Source organism: Dermacentor silvarum, chromosome 2, assembly GCF_013339745.2.
Source record: "Dermacentor silvarum isolate Dsil-2018 chromosome 2, BIME_Dsil_1.4, whole genome shotgun sequence".
NCBI lineage: Eukaryota > Metazoa > Arthropoda > Arachnida > Ixodida > Ixodidae > Dermacentor > Dermacentor silvarum.
This window is the reverse complement of record NC_051155.1, coordinates 249,376,016-249,396,098: the sequence shown is the minus strand read 5'-3', so window position 1 is coordinate 249,396,098 and position 20,083 is coordinate 249,376,016. Positions and strand designations below refer to the sequence as shown.

The following is a 20,083-nucleotide window of genomic DNA, read 5'->3' as shown; positions in this document are numbered from 1 at the left end:
AACATAGGGGAAATTACTTGTACTTATTAATTGAATTAACGAAATGATAAATTAATGGAAATGACAATGGATAAAAAAACAACTGGCCGCAGGTGGGGAACGATCCGACGTCTTCGAATTACGCGTGTGATGCTCGTACCATTGAGCTACCAGGCTTCTTATGATATGATTAATAAATTGGGCCTCTCGGTTGCCTTTCTTCTAATTCATATATATATATATATTGTGAGCATTATATTACCCCTTCATCTTCTTCATCTGTATATACTCGTCATCATGGCCAGCGTCATTCGCTTCAGCGCGCGGCCTGCACAATAAACCGTCGAGGTTGAACAGCTGTCTCGCAAGTGGTGGAGGTGCTGGGTGCTCCTGGTGGATCTTCTTGGGGCATGGTGGCGGAAAGGCGGGGCAAGCGGCGACCGGAACGAAGCTCCAGGGAAATTCTCGAAGTCGTAGAGGACCAAGGGATCGTATTATGAAAGTTTTTTCTATGAACTGCATGTGGTACATTATAAGCCGTGTAAGTGCCTCCCTGTGTGTACCTGGCTCCAAATATACCTTGTCTTCGATCATCTCATAACGCTGACGCGACTGATTACTAACGGTGTCGAGCAATAGTTTCTTGTTGTGCAGCGTCCCCAAGTTATGATGGTTCTTATTTCTGAGGGTTATCGCTGTTATTAGTTATCCCGAAGAGACTCGGCTACGGTAAGTTTCGTCGCGCTGTGGTGGAACCGACCACCCACCTGCCAGACCGCGAGTTGACCACATGAGCGGTCGACCGGCAGAGGTGGCATTTTCCGAGTGCTCGAGCTTACACGCTGCTGCACCGAACTAACGAGGCGAGAGTGTAACTCCGACCACTTCGCCGAGCAGTCGCCCCGAGGGCTCCGAATGAGACCACTTCATTCGAAGTTCTTGTTGTCGGTCCTTCGAATAGATGGGTGTACATACGCATCGAGCAGCAGCGAACTGGTTGTGCAGTGCATGATGCCTTGCCACTTCGCGAAGCGCTTCGCGTGCTTGGCGCGATGAAAAGCACTCCTGAGATATATGCATGCGAGACGAGAGAAAAAAACAAACAGTTCTCGCGCGGCAACCGCGGTTGAAGAATGCAAAAGAGAAGTAGCCCCCCAGGTTTGTTTCTCATCGGTCGTCGAAAGCGCTGTTCCCAACGTTTAGTGACCAGCGAGTGGTTTCTGCAGCAGTGTTTGTCATTCCATCAGAGGAACAACTATAGGTATACAACTCTGATGGCGTCTGTTATCTTGTCGCGAGCGATTGTCTTTTTCTTTGTTTTCCAGCTGGCTTTTTCCTAAAACTAATATTCTTTCTCACTTGTCTTGTGTAAAAACGGCATCGTGCTGCTCAAATTTAAGCACCTCTTCAGCCTTCTTTTCTTTCTTTCCGGGAGAGGGGGAAAGGGTTTTAGAAGCGAGTAAACAAAATGAGCGGGAAATGCCGACAAGAAGCGCTTTGGACTTTCCCGCCAAATGTGTTCAGTAGCCGGCAAAAGGAGAGCGCGAAAACCCGCCCGTTGTTAAGATAGAGAGCTGGCCACTGAATGTAGGTTTGCATTCGAAGTCAGTGGATGCTGAGCCTAAGTTTTCTCAAGAAAGGGAGCATAGCGCTTTAGTTGGTCGTCTTATAGGAAAGCATTACCATAATAAAAGCGCCCTAGGCGAACAACACGACATTGGTGCGCAAGAAAAAATCCGGTACAAATGGTAAGAATAAATGAAAGTAGACTTACTTTCCTCTTGTTCTTGTCGATCGCGTGCTTGCGGATGGATTGTGGAAGGAAATTCGATAAAGGAGAACTCATATCCATGCATCTTCGTCTCCGCTGAACGCGAGAAGAAAAAAAAAAAAGGGGGGGGGGGGCGTTCCGAATTCGCTGGTGGAATGCGCACGCATGTAGACAAAGCGCGGCGGCAGCGGATGCGCGAATCTCGCTTCGCCGTTTTCGTTGTTCCCGAATATCTTTCGCCTTTCTTTCCTCGCTCGGCACATTCGCTCCAAGTTTTGCGTCCGCGTTATGCGAGAAGCAGCTCTGCAGAAAGGAGCCACTCTTTACGCCCACGTGAGTGACGAATGGAAAGAAAGAAAGAAAGAAAGAAAGAAAGAAAGAAAGAAAGAAAGAAAGAAAGAAAGAAAGAAAGAAAGAAAGAAAGCCCGGAAAGCTCCATGGACGTTTCTCTCGCCGAGTGTCGCGTGGCTTGATGCCCGCAACACCTTCTCTCTACGACCATGCTCTTCCGCCAGAACACTTTAGCATATTATAGCATTGCCGGGATAGTAGTGTTACCACTATGTAGCGTTTATACCGTTTCCCGTTGTGACGCTTTCGACATACGACGCATTGCCGCTACCTCGCCTGGCTAACCGGCTGTGCCAGCGGGGCGGGTGCAGTTGAGCAGCGTTGTGCTATATACCCCTGAACCGAACGGGGTGAGCTTACTGCCGGCGTTACGGTCGCGAAAAGTGTCTCCCGACGAGACGCCGGCTCTGCAGGAAACATAGAGAGTGCCGCCGGAACCGCACTTCCGGCGAAGTGTGCAGGGATGCCGAGGTCTTCTGCAGGCGGCGGGGCTTCCAAGTCCGGCCGAGTGACGGGCCGTATACGCTCCGTCTCCGCGGCGGTGATCGGCTTTGCTCCGCTGCGGCGCTCAGGATTATCCCCGTCGCCTCGACCGATCCGGATCGCAACGCGGAAGGCGGCTGCAGCTTTTCCGGCCGCGCTGCTTGCTCACCCGTTATTAGCCGGCCGGAATCCACTGGTGGCCCGGATCTAACCAACCCGCTCGCGACACCGCCCGTTCCTTTGCAGCGAACGTTCGCGGGCTACTTCCCTCCCTCCCACCGCGCCATACACGTACCGTTCGTAAGACGTCCCGTCATTATCGCCTCTGGGGAGATAAGAAGGCGTATGAAGGAGAACTTTGCGAAAGCAACAACTAGCAGTAAACGACAACAGTTGTGTCGTCAGCTCTTTATAGACTTTTCTGCCCTCTCTGTCTTGGCAGCCATGCTTGCGAGGGCATCTGTGGTGTGGTAACGGAGAATGCACCGTGCACGCGGCACAAGCCGCTTTCTGGCGATTGATATCCCCGTGTAGACGACCGTGTGCGGATAGTATGCCTGCCGCGCGACATTCGAGTGACGGATCGCACGCCACGCACCAGAGGCAGCCGAGCACTGGCTTTTCATTCGCCGAGGCAACCTCTGTTTCTGGGGCCTTGTAAGGGCCTCGATCGAAATGTTTCGAAAGTTGGACCGTAAGGACGTTTTGCCAACTCTCTGAGCACGGCCTTGCCGAACTTCTTGCGATAAGAAAAAAAGGAAAGGAAGAAGAGGAAGAAGAAGAAGAAGAAGAAGGAAATGAATACGTATATTTAACACGTCAGGAGGCGGAGTGTTGCTGTCTCCTGCGCCGCTGTTCCACCCTTGTTCAACTCTTGTTTTCCGAGAGACTCTGCCTTCCTGCTTTCCTCGGTTCTTCTTTGTAGCCGGCAAGAGAGCGGTACTCTATTGCCGTGCTTGGACACGCGGAGACGAGTGCTCCGGTCCTCTTCGCCGATGTGCTTCCGCTTTTGTTCATCCGCGCTGCCCTCGCGTCCAGCTCACTTCGATTTACTTTGTGTTACACGGAAACAGACTCCACGGCTGTACCCAACCAACGGCAGCCCCGACTTGGCGGCGGTTGTTATTTACAGCGGAAAGGAAAGTGACTCCCCCCTCACAACGATGACCACTGGCGTGTTGTACGAACCTCGGGCTTTTTGCGCTCGACAGGCGCCCGCTGTTGCACTGCACCGACGCCGTGAATCACTGCGCAGGATGCCGGAAGCGATGGGACGCCTTTCTGCGCAGAGCGTCGATGGCCGGATTTCTCCCATTGATTTCCCGGCGCGCCACGAAGAAAGTAAAATGGAGATATGTATAGGCTGCGTGAGAATGCAAAAAAAAAAGAAAAAAAAAATAGTCCTGAAACTTTTCTGCCACCGTCTCGCCGGCTCGGATGGATCTAATTTCTCTCGGTTCGCCGTTTTTTGGGGGCCGTATAGGAAAAACCGCATGACGTTGGAGGATTTCTCGTTCTTTTTTTTTCCCCCTTAAATGACAGCAATATAAGCTTTCTTTCGCGCACGCCGGCACCTGCGCGAGAAGTAAATTTTTCTGGGCGCCCTTGTAAAAGGGGGCGTGCGTGTAACGAAGTGACGCCGACGGATGCATTCACCGAGCGCGTCCTTTCTTCCGTTCGTCTCCAGCGCCTCTTCTTGCGGGCCTTCGCTTCTCTTCAAGAGAAGGTCGATTTTCAATACGCTTGCTTATTTTGCCGTTTCTTGCACGCACTCGATACAAATATTGCCAGAAGTTTCCTAAACGAACTCTCGCATGCGTATTCCTTATTTTTCTTGCACACTGTGGTAATTTTTACGTTGGTTTTTCTCTCTCTGCTGGTGTGTGTGTGTGTGTGTGTGTGTGTGTGTGTGTGTGTGTGTGTGTGTGTGTGTGTGTGTGTGTGTGTGCGTGTGCGTGCGTGCGTGCGTGCGTGCGGCCGCGTTTCTAAGCGCTGCGTGCGGCCAATTTCGCTTTATTTCCACGGCGTCGGCCGTATTCGGGTGTCACGTCTTGTGTATGGCAGTACGCGACCGCCATACACGATCGTGTGATTGGGCGAGCGCACGTAGACGTCGTTTCGCGGAACGCCTCGCTTATACGACGTCGCGTATATACATACCCACCTGCGCCGAATTGAATGAAAGAAAGAAAGGAAGAAACAAATACATGAGAATAAAAGCCAATACATACGTTTATGCCCTTCGTTTTCCATCATTCTATATGGGATGTAGTGCGTCGCGGACGCCATGTTTCCAACAGCAGATACGTGGTGTGGTGCGTGCCTCCGCCGTCTGTCGGACCGTTGTACAAGTTTGCGCGGCTGCTGCGCAGTATAATGCGTATGTAATGGTCGTTCAAACGGCGCATGAATCGGTTATGTCGTGTATTTTTTTGTCCGCGTTCGATCGCGTTTCCTAGTGTAGTGTAGTGCAGTGTGTGTGAGCGTTGGCGTTCTGAATTTTCGTCACGGAACTTTTCTTCTTTAACTGAAAGAATTTAGTAAAACTTGACTGTTTCATTTCTTTTCTCTAATGTGCAGGGAAAAAATGAATCTGAAGTTTGCGCCGCCCATCCGCGTTCAATCTACACAAGTCACGTGCGCATTCGCGAATTCTGCGCTCTCTTTCTGATCGACAATACCGAAGCAATTAATGAAAATGTCGGCTGTCATTCATTTATTTTGATGATCGCCGTGTGGTTTTTAACGACCAAGGATGACGAGAACCATATTTGTCGGTATTCTTCGATGCAGGTATATATACTAATGTGTATGACTTGTACGAAACCGTCGGCTGCGTGTATGGTATACGTGGCTATACGCTGTATGCGCGGCTTGGCACTAAGACGTTACCGACCTGCAGCCATTTTATAGCTTCCGGGAATTAACGTTCCCAGTCGCTGCGCGGTCTCGATCGTCTACGGCCTTGGCCCGGTGTGCGGTCCTCTGTGGGCGGTACCAGAGGACGGCGCTCGAATGCGATAGCGCTCTCTGCCGGGCTCCAGCGAAAATCGCTCCCATGTACGGACATCACACAATCATCATCACGCCAACTCCGCGAGGTGGCGATAATTTACCGTCCCCCCACCGAATGGTTAGGAAAGTAGGCTTAAAAGGGTCAGAAATGATTTCTGTATTTAAGGACTTGTGCTCTTGGTGATATATTCGTTGCAATGAGTATATTTAGGCATCATTTGTTTTATCACTGAGTAATTCCGTAGAAAACAAGGCCGGCAGCCTGGACACCTATAAGGGTAGTAAAGATGGTAATGCTTGGAAGTGTCTTTTCCGGTCTATCCAACCGTCACCGCTTGGTGCAGCCGCGGCGGCTCACTCGTCTTCGTACCCAAGTGCCATGTATAGGGGGCTTCGCCCCCACCATCAATGGCAATAAAAGTTTCTATACCACCACCACTACTCGTTTTCGCGCGTCTGCTCACCTTTGAACATGTGTCGTCTTGGCGCACGCGCGCCATGCCGCCGCCGAAGCTCAATGGTTTCGCCACATCCGCACTCACCGTCGCCTCGGGGTGTACGCCGTTTATGCTGCGCAGCAGCACGGGCATCGCGTGCTCGCTGTCATTGATTCGATCTTCGCGCGACACTGTGATTAGTAAAGGAACTGCGCACATTTATGAACTTGTATTTGTTAATCTGCAGCGAACATGTCACTGCTTTTTTGAATACACGTTTCACTTTCGTGTTATGACCAATTCATCTGAAAGAGGGATGAAAAGAAATTTGTTTATTTACCTGCCTTTAAAAGAAAGCCTATCTCCGCGAACTGGGACAGGCTGCGTAAAGTGGCATTCTATCTCTCTTTGCCTTTTAGTCCCTTTGCGTTATGGTGCTTTGAGGGATCGATGTCAGCATTGAAAAGTTTCAGTGCTGGATAACCGTAAATGCTCCGAGATGTGACGTTATTCGTAGTCGCGGCGGCTCTGCAGTCAGCTTGATGCAGGCAGATAAACACGACCGTCTTTCTCGCGACTTTATACTCCAAGTCTGACATAAGCAGACATGACATCCACTGGCATAGAACTTTTCTCGGAAAGCACATTTTGGGGCACGTCATTTCGAACGTTTCTGAGGATCATCATTGAAAGCGCAGTCAAACGACGAAGAAAGCAGAGAACCGGTTGTTCTACCTTCCATTCTATCATGACCCCACGTCGCATCGCGCCCTTTGTTTACCAGCACGCAGCTTTCTGTATACCGTTTGAGCGAGAGCGCAGCGACGTTGCTTATCAGTGTGTGCGTACAGCTTTCCTTCGGCACTGCACACGGCGTGCTGTTCGGCAGAGAGCCGGTGGAGAGCAAAGGTCTGAAGTACGGCAGCGTATCGAGTGCGGCCCACGTATACGGCAACTGAAGCAGGCTGTGGCAGCCGAGTGTTTTCCCATTCGTAGCCGTACTTTTCCTGGTTGCGTTGCAACAATGACAGCTTGCCTAGCTTGAGTCCCGTATTCAGAAATGCGCCTTAACTTGATGCCCATATGCTTGACTCGGTCAAAATAACGCCCGACCTACCTGAACGCGCCGAAGGAAACGCATTGAGCGTATTGGGCACGTTCACGTCATGCAGGCGTCCTCTGAAGTCAAGCGTGGGCTTCCAGTTAAAGCACATTTCTGAGTATACGGGGGTGAGGCGACTCACTGAAGCGAAGCTCGAACATTCATGTTGATACCATTTCGGTGCGTATACTGTAATCACCCCTTTTATTGTGATAGCAATTATATGGACACTTCAACCGGATTTCTGCCGTCGGCGTCGCCGTCGCCGTGAGGTTCCCTATAGATAAAATCTTCGTCGCGCGCCGTATGCCCGAGCGGAAGCGTGCGGGGACGCGCGCTATCACGGAGAGCGAACGCACTCATCTCCCACGCGCAAGCAAGGAAGCAGGAAGCCAGCGCCGGAGGGAGGGGGGGGCGCACTTCTACTCCGCCAACAACCGCGCTCGTCGCTCGTCCGCACCGTCTCTTATCTCCACACGGCTCTGACCTTTATGCGCCGTGCATTCGCCGCTCAGTTTCCGTTGAAGCGATAGACCGCACGTACCTTCGCCCGTTGCGGCGTATGCTTGCTGCCAGCGTTTTGACAGTCGTTGTCCGCAGTCATTCAGTGTGATCTATTCATGTTTGTTTGTGCGCGCTCACACCACGCTTGTTCATTCAGTTAGTAATAGTCGGGCCACATTTTCCAACGCACGCTACACATGCAATGCTGCCTGGATCGGCAGGGCAGCGCTACAGGTGTGTCCCTTCGCACGCGCTGCCCACGGGAAGCGCTTCTCATCAACACGACCGTTTCACACGCGCCTTCTCGTGGTCATCGAGTCTCTCTTCATGTCGGTCTACTTACGCCGCAGCACACCTGCTTACTTAATCAGCTCATGTTTACTACAATTCATATTGCTACCAAAGCCGCTCATCTTACTTCGTATGACATTGCCGTGTTGCTATCGCATTCATTGCTTCGCCCTTAGGGCGAAACTGTGACATTTTTTTTTTTTCGGAAAGCTCGGGGCCCCGCGCCGTCGCTTTCGCGGAGATCAGTGCCTCGTGAACTTGTCTAATAAGAACGCCGTATAGTGCGAAATCGGACGTCTTTTTCTAGCGCTCAGTGTGCCCAGGGATCTGCGATGATCACCTTTGCCCAGGCAAAGTATATTCAAGGGTTGCTCGGCCAACACCAAAAAATAGCGGCACGATGTGCCATGTCAGCTCAGTCTGTTTTCAAACCAGTTCTAGCACGTGCACTTCCCATGCCGCGTTCGTTCTCCACGAGGAGCCAGCATGCTTCGTGCAAGCGATCTTCTCACCCACGAAAAGGGCTGGACCCGTTGCGGTGACGAAAGTCTCGAGAAACCAAAAGAGCGCATGCAGCCTCGTCTATGCTCTGCTTTTGGTTACAACGCAACTGGACATCTTGTGACCTTTTTGAGTTCCCGCCCAGAGCACAACCTGCTCGGTCAGCAAAAAAAGGGTCGAACAAGTCGCGGTACTCGGGGGCCATGCAGGGGGTGCGTGGTCAACCAGAAGAGGAATCCGCTTGGCTGGCGACAAAGAGGGTAAGCGTGGACGCGACGGAGCTGGCTCGCTCGCCCTGCAGGAAGCTGCAGCGACAGAAGAGCGCCCCTACAACTCGGCCATCTCGGCGAGGTCGTTGGGAAGAGGGCCGGTATGGGCACGCCGCCCTTCCGTGCACGCTGTGCCGGTTCGAACCGCCGTCTTTCGCTGACGTGGCCCAGATTGAGCGCGCCAATTGTGCGCCTCTCGAAAGAAAAGGGAGAGTCCGCGACGTGTGCAGAGTAAGCGGTGTTCAGCGTGCGCTTCGGAGCATGCAGCGAGCGAAGGGCCGTCTTGCTCGCTCGGCACGGCTAGACCGAGCACCAAAAACGGCTACGCGTGCAAAAACGAACGCGCGCGTGACCCTTGACACCGAATTGAAGCTCGCTATGCGCGCTAACGCTTCCGCCCGCTGCGATTTCGGCGTTTCGCCCCCTCCGCGCACCGTGCGAGAGGACGATTTGCGCTCGACGACGCTGCCGGCGTGCAGCGCCGCGCAACAGCAGTGCGCTTGTGCTGACCCACATACTTCGCTTTTACACCGTGCGAACTAATCTGAGGGGCGCGACTCCACGAGCGAATGCTCTCGCTGGCGCCGCGTCCTCACCTGCTTGCAAGCGCGGCTTGAAACACACACACGCCTTCTCTCCTGATGGGCCCTGTTGGTTTCGCTTTCGATCCCACTTTTGTCCGCGCTGCACGCGCATTTTCCCGCCGTCACTCCTCTTCGTGGTTCGATTGATGCACCACCACTGTGCACTGGCGCCGTGCATGGAGACCGAACTCACGACTTGTCGGAGGAGAGAACTGCGCGTGTGCTTTTGCGGCGATGACAGCTCTAATCGAAGTTCTGTGTTGTTTCGACAAGGAAGCCGATGCACGTTCGCTCTGTACGGCCGGCTGGCGGAGAAATTCGATTTCGCTCTTTGGACATGCTCGGCCGGCCTTCTATCGCCTTCGGGCGGCGGCGTATGAAGGACCGTGCTCCGTCCCGCTTTCGATGTGTATGCCGGCCCGTGCTATTGTTGCCAGCTTGCATGTGCGCCGTCGCATCTGCGCGTTCGCACGCGCTGCCTCTCACTCGCAGTCTTCTTTTTTCGTGTGCACGTGAACAAGAAGCAGTGGCTGCTCTTTCATGATGCGACGTGGGTTTTCACGTTTATAGATTCTCACACAGCTGCACGAGAGGTGCACACTAGACTTGAAAGGGGCGCCGAACGGTGTTACTCTTGGTTAGTCTTGGCTATAGTTCGCAATCTGATAGCACCATAACAGCACTGCCTATTCGTTTTTAACACTGAATACATCCTTTTGGTGGCGTTGCTGTCTTACGTGTATTTATTTCGTCCAGTTCGCGCTTCTTGTGTGCTAGCCCGAGCTGGAAAGTTTTCTTTTTTTTCCTTGTTTTTGTACGTACTGCATGGTTTACCATGATTTAGCCGCCAAACTGGTCAGTCTTTAGGCTCTGACATGGACGATGTCGACGACGCTAAATGTGAACCTGCAGGCAAATTTTTTGTTTCTTATATCTTCTCCATTTCAGTTCTTTATCCTATGTAGAATGAACATGTCTAATAAAAAGCGGCAGAAAAAAGTCGGCTTATATGCTGGAGAAGGGAAATGCCTTCCACACATGCGTGTTAGCGCACGAACTAGCATGTGGTGCTCGGTAAAGGGCCCAGCGAAGACCTGCGCATTTTGTTTTCCGATTCCTGAGCCAAGGTCCGTTGAACGCTCAAGTGACGCGCCCTGACGCGCGTCTTCGCTTGTGCGAGAGGCGCTCGCGCGGAGTAATTTGGCAGCCCGGTGCTTGACACCCCGAAGCGGCCCTGTACAGTCGCCACCGTTCTCGCTGCACCGCCCGTGCTCGCGCGGTCAGCAGAAACGCAGGCATGCGGGGGCGGAAGACGAGATTAGGCGGCTTGCGCAGCTTCCATGCGCGACGCCCTGTTGCCCGTCAAAGGTTTAATTCCGCCAGCCACCTGGGAGTTGGAACCCGCGACAGCCTTGAACCGCGTGGCACGAAAGAAATGGAAGGGGGAGGGGGCTGTGTAATTTTAGCGCTGCTTGGATTCCCGGACAGCGATAGACCCGGGGAGCTCTGAGGTGTCACTCTATATAGTCGGCGAATGTTTGTGTCGCGGAGCAGTTGTATTAAGGTAACACTTTCCGTGTCTGAACACCGCTTCCAATATTAGTGATCCCTGTTAGGAACATTCAGCTTGACAGCGGGACAAAGAAAATGGTTCTAGGAAAAGAAGCACTACAAAATTATGCAAAACCACACACTGTGGGAATCAATGTTATGTGAAGCATTCACATTAGAGAAAGAAAGCTTCCCGAAATATATATATTAGGTGTGCGTGCATGTATGTCTGTGTGTGGGGAGGAGGGAGTGCGCTGTCCGGTTAATTTCGCACCAGTGCCGCGCATATATCCGTGTGGCGTTATTGAATTACCAGCGCGAGACCCCACCGAGATAAAGAAAGGGAGAGAAATGCGAGAAAAATGGAAAGACCGATGTCGAGTGGGGAGTATAATAAGGTCAGGCGCGTACGACATTCGCATCGCGACTCGCGGCGGCATCTCGTTTACCTTCCAGCCATATGGCGGTGCTCGCGTGTATACGTGCACAGTGTGCTGCAGCTGAGAGGTATATATGCGCGCTAAATTACGTCCCGGCTGTGTGCACATGCAGCTCCTCTTGATTGCGACCGTGCAAGAATCCGGCACAGTACATATATGAGGAGCTTCCTCGCATATATGGGGGGGAGACATAATCTTTTTATTTCGTTCCTTCAGAAATGTCGCGGGATGGATCGACGCCTTTCGGAACGGGGACAAGGAGCCACGCGCGCATCTGCTGTGCCCCGTCTGCACGCGGGCCCTATCTAATTACGGACACACCGTGCGCGTCTACATCCGCAGTGCGCGACACTTCCACCGTGCGTATAAACGAACAGCGCGTGGCACACATCGTCTCGTTATCACGAGGTTGCCTAATGGTGCCATTGGATTTCGTGTGATGAGATCAAAGCGCCGTGCATACTGTACGTTGCCGCGCGCATTGATATATATGTAGCTTTGCGCACGAATACGTACTGCTTCTATCTGCGTGCGCCATTCGCGGGCATACACGTGTTTTTCCTTTGCGCAGTTCTGAAAGCTAAGGTGGTGTCGTTCTTTCACCCTCCCTGGCGCCGTTCATAAGTAAGTGGTAGCAGCAGATGAACTCGAATTTATTTCGACTTCCTTTATGGACGGGCCGAGATAAATTTTGACTGCGCTCCATCGACAAGAACTGTGGTGTACGATTTAAGGGTATGCATACATTGTGCATTAAAGGTGCTTCCAGGCATATGTCATTATCGCCTAGATCAGCCAATCGCCGGCCATTAATAGTTAATGCATTTTAACTCAACCCAGTGCTCTCGAGCGAGGCACATCTTCGCGCGTTAATGATTGTATGCACGAAATGATCCGCGATGACGTTCTGCTGCGCTTCGAGAGCATGCACGTTTCATCCCAGTCGGGTTTTGTTCTTTTGTCGGCTATATACATTTCAACCGAGCTCTCGCGAATCCAAGGCTAAGCCGTCCGTGTCGTGTACGAGCGAAGAGTCATAAAGTTGGTCTTTTTAATGGTGGCGCGGTAAAGAACGGTGCAACGCAGATGGCCGAATATTATGCTCACGTGGTAAACAAGCGCTGAAATTGTATACTGTTTCAACTGGTTCCTTTCGGCACACGCACTCGGTTGTAACGCATTACGAACTGCGTCCGCTTTTTGTACAACGCGTGCGGGCGCACCATTTATGGACAAAGATGAGTCGCGGGCGGCTTAATTCAATTTTAAGGAGATCGCTTAATTTCGTTGCCGCGTCCCTCCCCCCGCTGCGCGCCACCGTAGTTTTGTGGCGCTCCGACCTCCTCTCGCGCTCCGAGTTACACAATATACGTTTCGCGCTGTTAATTGTTCGGGCCGTTGCCTGCGCTTCTCGAGCGGCGAAGATATAGCGAACGGTTTTACGAGCGCGCGGCCCCGGCGCTCTGCTCCACGACAAAGAGAGCGCAGTTTATTTACTCTGTGGGGCTCAGACAGTGCGCACCGCCGAGTTCTCAACGTTTACGGCCGCTTGCGCTGCTCGTGCGTGATTGAGTGCACCTCGCGCGCCGGCGTGTGGAACGCACCTGCGCCTTAAAGTTGCGTTGTCAACTTAGCGTGACGCCTCCCCGAATGCTCGCGCTTGCCGTCTCTTCAACACGACCGAGTTTGCTTTCCTATGCGGTCTGTGCTATCTCGACGGGTGTCGCCGGAGCGCCCATTCATGGTCGACGAGGCGAAGTTATATATGGGAAAGTTGCCGTGTCAGCGTCTCTCACGAAGCTGTGCAGAGTCAGTGCTTACCCAGAACTTGTCGTCTCGTATATGTTTCGCTCCTTACGCTGTGTTTTCTGTATAGTATGTGCACACGTGTTCTAGCTTGTTCTTCGGATCGTGCGGCTCTCGAGATCGGGCGCACTTGTCCAGAAATGTAGTGTACATACGTTCTCGTGGCCAGATCTTTTTCACTTGCTCGTGACGGGAACGTATATAAATGACGCGCTAACCGAAAAGCGCCACCTCTCTCGCTTGACACGTGGGTGATGATTAGTCGGGTTCGACTCTCTGCGACACCGTGATGGATCAAAGCGCGCCTGCCCTGACCCTATGTTGCGCCTGTTCGTACTGTACGTCGCTTACTTTGCATGTCCAGTTGCCTCCGCAATAATTCCCACCCAACTAATCGCCCAATTCTCGTTATTCCCTCAAAGCAACAACAGAACGTGTCAACACCACTTAAACTCTCAATACACATCTCAGCTGTCTTCTCTTTCACAGACGACCCTGTCCTTTCAGACCTAGCTGTGAAGCAGGTCTACTGCACCATGTCATTTTCGCATTCCTTCGCCAGACTTGACAGTGTCTTGCCACGTTTCTGGGCCCACGTTGTTTCTCGAGCGTGCGCCGGCTGTCCGTCATGCTCGCCTGGACCTCGCCTAGCGTAAGCTGTCGTCTTCTCGCTCCCAGGTATCTCGAAAGAAGAAAGAAAGAAAAGACGAGGAGAAAAAATTAGTGCGACGACAGAGGGCGCGCTAGTGGAGAAGACGAGGCGTAAAGCTGGCTTCCCCTGTCGGCTGGCTGTGAGCGATGGGCTGCTGTGGAGTCTGATTAATTCGCCCCGTGTAACATATATGCTTATGCATGCCACGGCTTTTAATGCGGTGCAGAGCATTTGTCATTCTCCCTCCTCTTCTCAGGCACGGGGTATTCGCCTGCGTGCGTCATGCACTCCGCACATCATAAGAACCAGTGATTCTCTTTCATTGCGTCGTACACCTCCCACATTGCGCCTCGCATACACGTTATGCATCAGGCTCACGAACTGCAATGCTCTTGCTTTCTGCTCCTTTCGTCCTCATATTGCTTTGCGCGCGCCCGCAATTTCAATGCACCAAGTCGTTTTGTGTTTCCTGAAGCGCCCTCGGGGTGTCCGAATGCACGCCTGCTATCATGCGCAAGGAGTGTATTACGGGCCGTTCTCCGTCTGCCTGTCCAAAGTTCACGCTGCATGGAGTTTAGCTTGTCGTGATCTAGGTTTCATACGCCTCCTGCGCATCCTCGTGGGAGGTCGTACGCATGCTATATGCAACCGGCACCACATTTACTACTGCAGGCATAACTGTGCGTATAGCGTAGAAGACGGTCTCGGAGCGTTATGAGTTCGTGACTCGAAGCCCGTAATACGCGGGGAGCCTTGCCGCGCTGGAAGAAGGTGATGATGATATGGCCTTTGCTGTGATGCAGGTGTTTTGGTCGCATGAAGTTTACGCACGGCCGCGCTGTGCGTATATATAATATATATGAGGGTACTCTGGGAGATAGCAAGTTGTATAACCGTGAAAATGCGCTTAAGTGATCCGCATCAACTTTGTTGTTGTGGCTGTTCCTTAGTGAAATGGCGCGACCGCCACTCTGGGGATCTATCAACCATGAAATATGTTGAGACCAACTTGCTTCTGTAGTAACATCTAATAGCATTGTGTTCCAGTCTCCTGTTTCTTGGCGTGCCTCATAATCAGAACTGGTTTTGGCACGTAAAACCCCATAATTTTTTTTTCTCCTGTTTCTTCTTTGACATGAGAGACGCTGCGTGTGCTCGTCGGTTGTTACTCTTCCCCAAGCGTGCCGTGCCTTATCCGGTAAAAGAAATGATTAAGTGCTTGTTTGCCTTTCTAACCCTTCTCGACAGCGGAAAATGATTCTTAAATGCGGCTCGCTGTCAGCGACACCGGGTCTCGGTGCTGACACTGACTGCAGCCCTGTGAAGCTTGTATAGGGTTCCTGTGCGATCTTTGCGCCTACCGTGTTTTGTAGTCGATCCATTGATGGCTGTAACGTCATTATAGCTACCGGCTTGCCTGTCGCAGAGCAGCGAGTCTAACACGAATGAAAACACTCGGCGCGATCACGAGGATCAGCTAACCTAACCTAACCTAACCCAACCTATATAACATATATATATATATCATTAATATAAAGCTATAAAGCGCTGGAGGACGTAGACATGTGTCCTCTTTCGTCGTGTTTCGTCGTCACGGCGTTCTAGTTTTCCAATGATGAAGCACTAACTAGCTGAACTATCCATCATACTGTAACCTAACCTAACTTTACCTACTCAACCCGTCACCCTCGTGCCCCCGCTCGTCGACCGGACGTTCCATCACGTCCGGCAGGCATGCATCGCTGCTGCGCCGGCACTTCGATTTCGCTTCTCCGCCGTTGCTGCTTTTCTGCCGATTCTTTAATTGTCGCAGCCACGTTGAAGTGATCCAACTCCACCGTGAAAAAAAAATGGCATCAATTAAGTTCCACTTTTTGAATTTCGCATCGAAGCCTCAGCGCAGACATAACGCGTCCCGAATTTCGGTGCATTTCCGCCGTTCTGGCGCGCAAAAGTTCTCGAAAGCTGTTCAGCAGTTCATGGCTCTTTTAGAAGACAATGTGGTTAATTTTTACTAATAAACGTTGACTATAAGCCCGAGAAGAGGCCGTCAAATTTCATGACGTCACGGCGAGCCGGAGCGGCAACTTCGTCGCCATCCGTCCTTCCTTTTTTCGCCTTCTCTCGCTTAGCACCAATGCCTCGCTGGTGGCAAAAGCGGCCTTTTTGTTTGTTTTTTTGGTATTAATTCTACTGGTGCAGCTCCACTTGTGTTCCTCGTTGTGTTCGGCTGCTAAGCACGAGGTCGCGGGACCGAATCCCGGCCACGGCGGCCACATTTCGATGGAGGCGCAATGCAGAAAACACCCGTACGTGTACTTAGATTTAGGCGCACGTTAGAGAACCCCAGGTGGTCTACATTTCCGGAGTCCCCCACTACGGCGTGCCTCGTAATCGGATCGTGGTTTTGGCACGTAAAACCTCATAATTGTTGTGTTTCTCTTTCAACGGCAGCTGCTACGCCTCAATTGAGACGGGCTATATATACATCTCGGGTACGCTCATGACTTTCGTTCAGCGGGCGACGAAAGCAAGATTTTCTATGAAATTCCTGCCTGCCACTTACTCCACTTTAGTCGCTTAAAAAATAAAATAAAGCCGAGAATAATCTTGCGTTTTCCTGTTATACGCTCACGGCAACGTATATGGCTCCCGGATACCCCCTTTCTCCTGTTTTCTTGCCACGAAACTGTACATGATTGATTGATTGATTGATCGATCGATCAATCGATCAAAGCAGTTCCCGGGCAATTTTGACAACATGCACCTCTTTTCAGGCAACGTTTATTTTTATATATGAGCGCATGAACGCAACAAATCTCTGTGCACAAGCATAATCATTGCGAATTGATGCGTTATTAGGGTAATAATTTGTTTAAGAGATCATCAGTATTGCAAAGTCACAAGGCCGTTTGAAGCTAGAAGGACCAAGTTTATCGGCAACTTATGTGCCTATACTATATATATATATACCCATAATGCACATGCTGACTTAATTCCGCCGTGCACCTCCCCATATAGGCACTAAAGCGCCAGAATTTCTTGCTAGTAACTTTTGTAGGAAACTGTAACGGCTGCATCCGAGAAAGCCAGCGCGTGACTTTGCCGCGGCTGGTGACGTATACGTAGTCCGGTATAGCGCCATCAGCTCGAAGGACTGCTCGCTATTTCACACGAAGCGCACGAATATCCTCGCTTCCTGCACACTCTCAGATGCGGCGTCTCGGATTGTTGTTGCTGCCAATTATGGCAATTGTGAGCGATCTTCGGATCAAATAGTTTCATTGCCGCATGTACTGGCGGCGCGTGGACTCCTCCACGGGAAATCCGATTGGGCTGCCATTAAACGGATTGCCGTTATGGAAAAAAAAAAAAAAAAAAAAAAAAAAAACATGTCACGGTGGGCGCGAGTGTCGTCGCTTCTTTGTTGCTTTTCGCGCGGCCTTTTGAAACGGCATCCGCGGCGGAGTGCAGTGGCGCCCTTAACGCAGCTCTCGAAACATCTGCGACACACATTTTTCGCTGCCTCGTTTTTTACTTTGATCGAACGCGGACGAGAAAACAATAGCGACTGGCTTCGAGTGCTCTTGTACTATAATGTTGTATGAAGTGTAATATATTGCAGATTGCCTTTTCTTGGAAGAGAAGATAATGGTTCTGAGCACTGATGGCCGTGCATCAGAATTGAGAAATTTTCGTTTGCAAGATCGTCAAAGCTTTGCGTTAGCTAGATCAGACAGTACAAATTTCGGCACATTCTTTGAAGGTTGAAAGCACACGCACACGCACACGCACACGCACACGCACACGCACACGCACGCACGCACGCACGCACGCACGCACGCACGCACACACACACACACACACACACACACACACACACACACACACACACACACACACACACACACACACACACACACACACATATATATATATATATATATATATATATATATATATATATATATATACAGAGTGTTTAATTCTAGCTGTACCAAATTTTTAAAGATTGCCTGTGGCAGATAGCACATTTATAATCCTTTATCTAAACTACTCGATGAGGCGGCCATTACTTCCACGAGAAATCAGAACACCTAATTAAATAATTACCATAATCATTCTAATTAATTCTCTACCTAATTATTTTACGGCACATCTTTCAATCTACGAATTATAGCCGCTGAGTTCGCAATGCGTATTCCCTTGGAACGAATTCCCAGGACTGAACCAGTTTCGAGATATATTACTTTTCAAAGTGTCCGATGAAATCCATGGGCGTTCCAGTTAACTTTTTGAGGAAAACGCTGTTTTATGCATTGAAGCACAAAGTTGACTGGAACACCCATGTATTTCGCCGGACATTTTGAAAATTAATATCTCGAAACAAGTTAATTAGCGTAATTATGTTAATTATTCAATTAGGCGTTTTGATTTCTCGTGGAAGTAATGGCTGCCTCATCGAGCAGTTTAGATCAAGGATTATAATTGCGCCACAGGCAATTAAAAAAATTGGTGCAGCTAAAATGAAACACCCTGTATATATGCAAGCACAAAGTTCTCATGGCCCAGTAATTATAATTTAAGAACTGCTTTTGACATTCGAAGCTGATGAGAGCAGCATAAGACAGGAATAAATGAAACGTAATAAAAACACGATGGGGCACAAGAAACCGCGGAATTTGACTCCTATTTACAGTAGACAATTTACAGTACAGTTTGACTCCTATTTACAGTTTACACACGTAGACTTGTCGTTAGTATATTCAGATTATTCCCCAATGTACGGTAATTGGGGGTTTATACTGAGCAAAGGAAATTAACGGACCTCTGTAATTTAAGCAACACGAAAGTGTGCGTAATGAATATTCTGGGACTTCGCTAAGCTATTTTTCTTTTTATGGACTATATTCAAGATTTTTTTTTCTTTCACATTTCGTAGCGTATATATACAAACATGTAGACCTGCCCGCCAGACAGCGCTGTTGCACTTGTGTGCACATTCGTGTACGTGTGTGCTTTAAGCTTACATTGAATACACAAGATCATGCGTGTGCGAGACGTTCCTTCGCTTTTCTAGAGTGAGGTTGCACTAACGGTGCAAGACTTGCCAAGCTTGGTGTTGGCGGTTAGCGTCCCGTTTATGTCGTAAATAACGGTACACATGGCTTACCATGTTTACGTTTAGCGTCTCTTTGACGTCAGGCGCATACCGCCGCCTTCGTGTGCGTGATGACCTGTGGAGTTGACTGCCGCTTCAGTTGGTAAAACATTACTGAGCGGGCAGCTCTAAATAGTACACGAAAGACGTATATATTGCCGAACTGGACAGGCGCCAACTTCCAGCTGTTACGTTTACTGCGCCGTCGCTGTAGTTATTCACGTGCGTAATCGTAATATATAGAATATTTTATTTATTATTTATTTATGTATTTATTTATTTATTTATTCATTTATTTTATTTATTTATTTATTTATTATTTATTTATTTATTTATTTATTATTATTTATTATTTATTTATTTATCTTTACGGACAACTATGAACGCTCGTTCTCCGCGAGCTTGAAACTCCGCTCGCCGCCATCGACGTCACCTCGTCCTTTCCTGGAGATGGTAAAAATGGAGATGCTATACTATATAGAGGTGAGCGAATTTCAAGTTTTTCCGAATACTAATCGAATACGAATGTATCGAATACCGAAGAGTCAAACGCGGACACATATACGTATTTACAGCAAAAATGTTTATATATAGGTAATTAGGTACTACGCCTGTACTGACTGGTCCTAAACAAACAGCTATAACTACCAGGTACAAGGGATTATATTTAAACGCAAGGTCACCAATTGGTATTTTGCCAACTGCACGAATAGCCTCTCAGCATCTTTCGGAGCATGTATCTGGATAGCCATCTACGATGACTATGCGAATGGCCGAAACGCGCCATGTGTGAGACACGTACTGCAGCCGCGGACTCCTCATGGCGCTTCGATGAATGGATGGATGGATGAGGCTGAACCCTTTAAATCGGGTGGTGGCATACGCCACCTAGCCATGACTATTAAGATATTTTGTACTTTGTGGTGGGTGAAATTTCACCCCTGCCTTGATTTTAGCCACCAATCAGATAACCTCTGTTTGGTTATTTTTACCCGCTTAAAGTCTATTTTGCCTTCACTGTCCCTAAACCCCAAGCTTTGAAAAAATCAGCCCCGTTGCTATGCACTGTAGGGTTAAGCCCTTTACAGAAAAGTATGAGGTGTTCAGCCGTTTCCTCTTCTTCTCCACACGCACCGCACAACGTGTCTATACCTTGGTACTTGACTCGGTAGTCCGCAGTACTCCC

At 50.0% G+C, this 20,083-nt stretch overlaps 1 protein-coding gene across 6 annotated transcripts in view; it reads left to right on the top strand.

The window, feature by feature from the left end:
• Window positions 1-20,083, top strand: part of LOC119443108 (putative polypeptide N-acetylgalactosaminyltransferase 9) — a 215,014-nt gene that overhangs the window by 136,268 nt on the left and 58,663 nt on the right. The window contains exon 1 of one of the 6 annotated variants that reach the window (XM_049662577.1): window positions 11,875-11,902. The exons of the other annotated variants lie outside the window; for them this stretch is intronic. The gene's annotated coding sequence lies outside the window, so the exon portion shown is untranslated. Of the gene's footprint in view, window positions 1-11,874; window positions 11,903-20,083 lie in introns of those variants that run through there. 6 annotated transcript variants of the gene reach the window in all.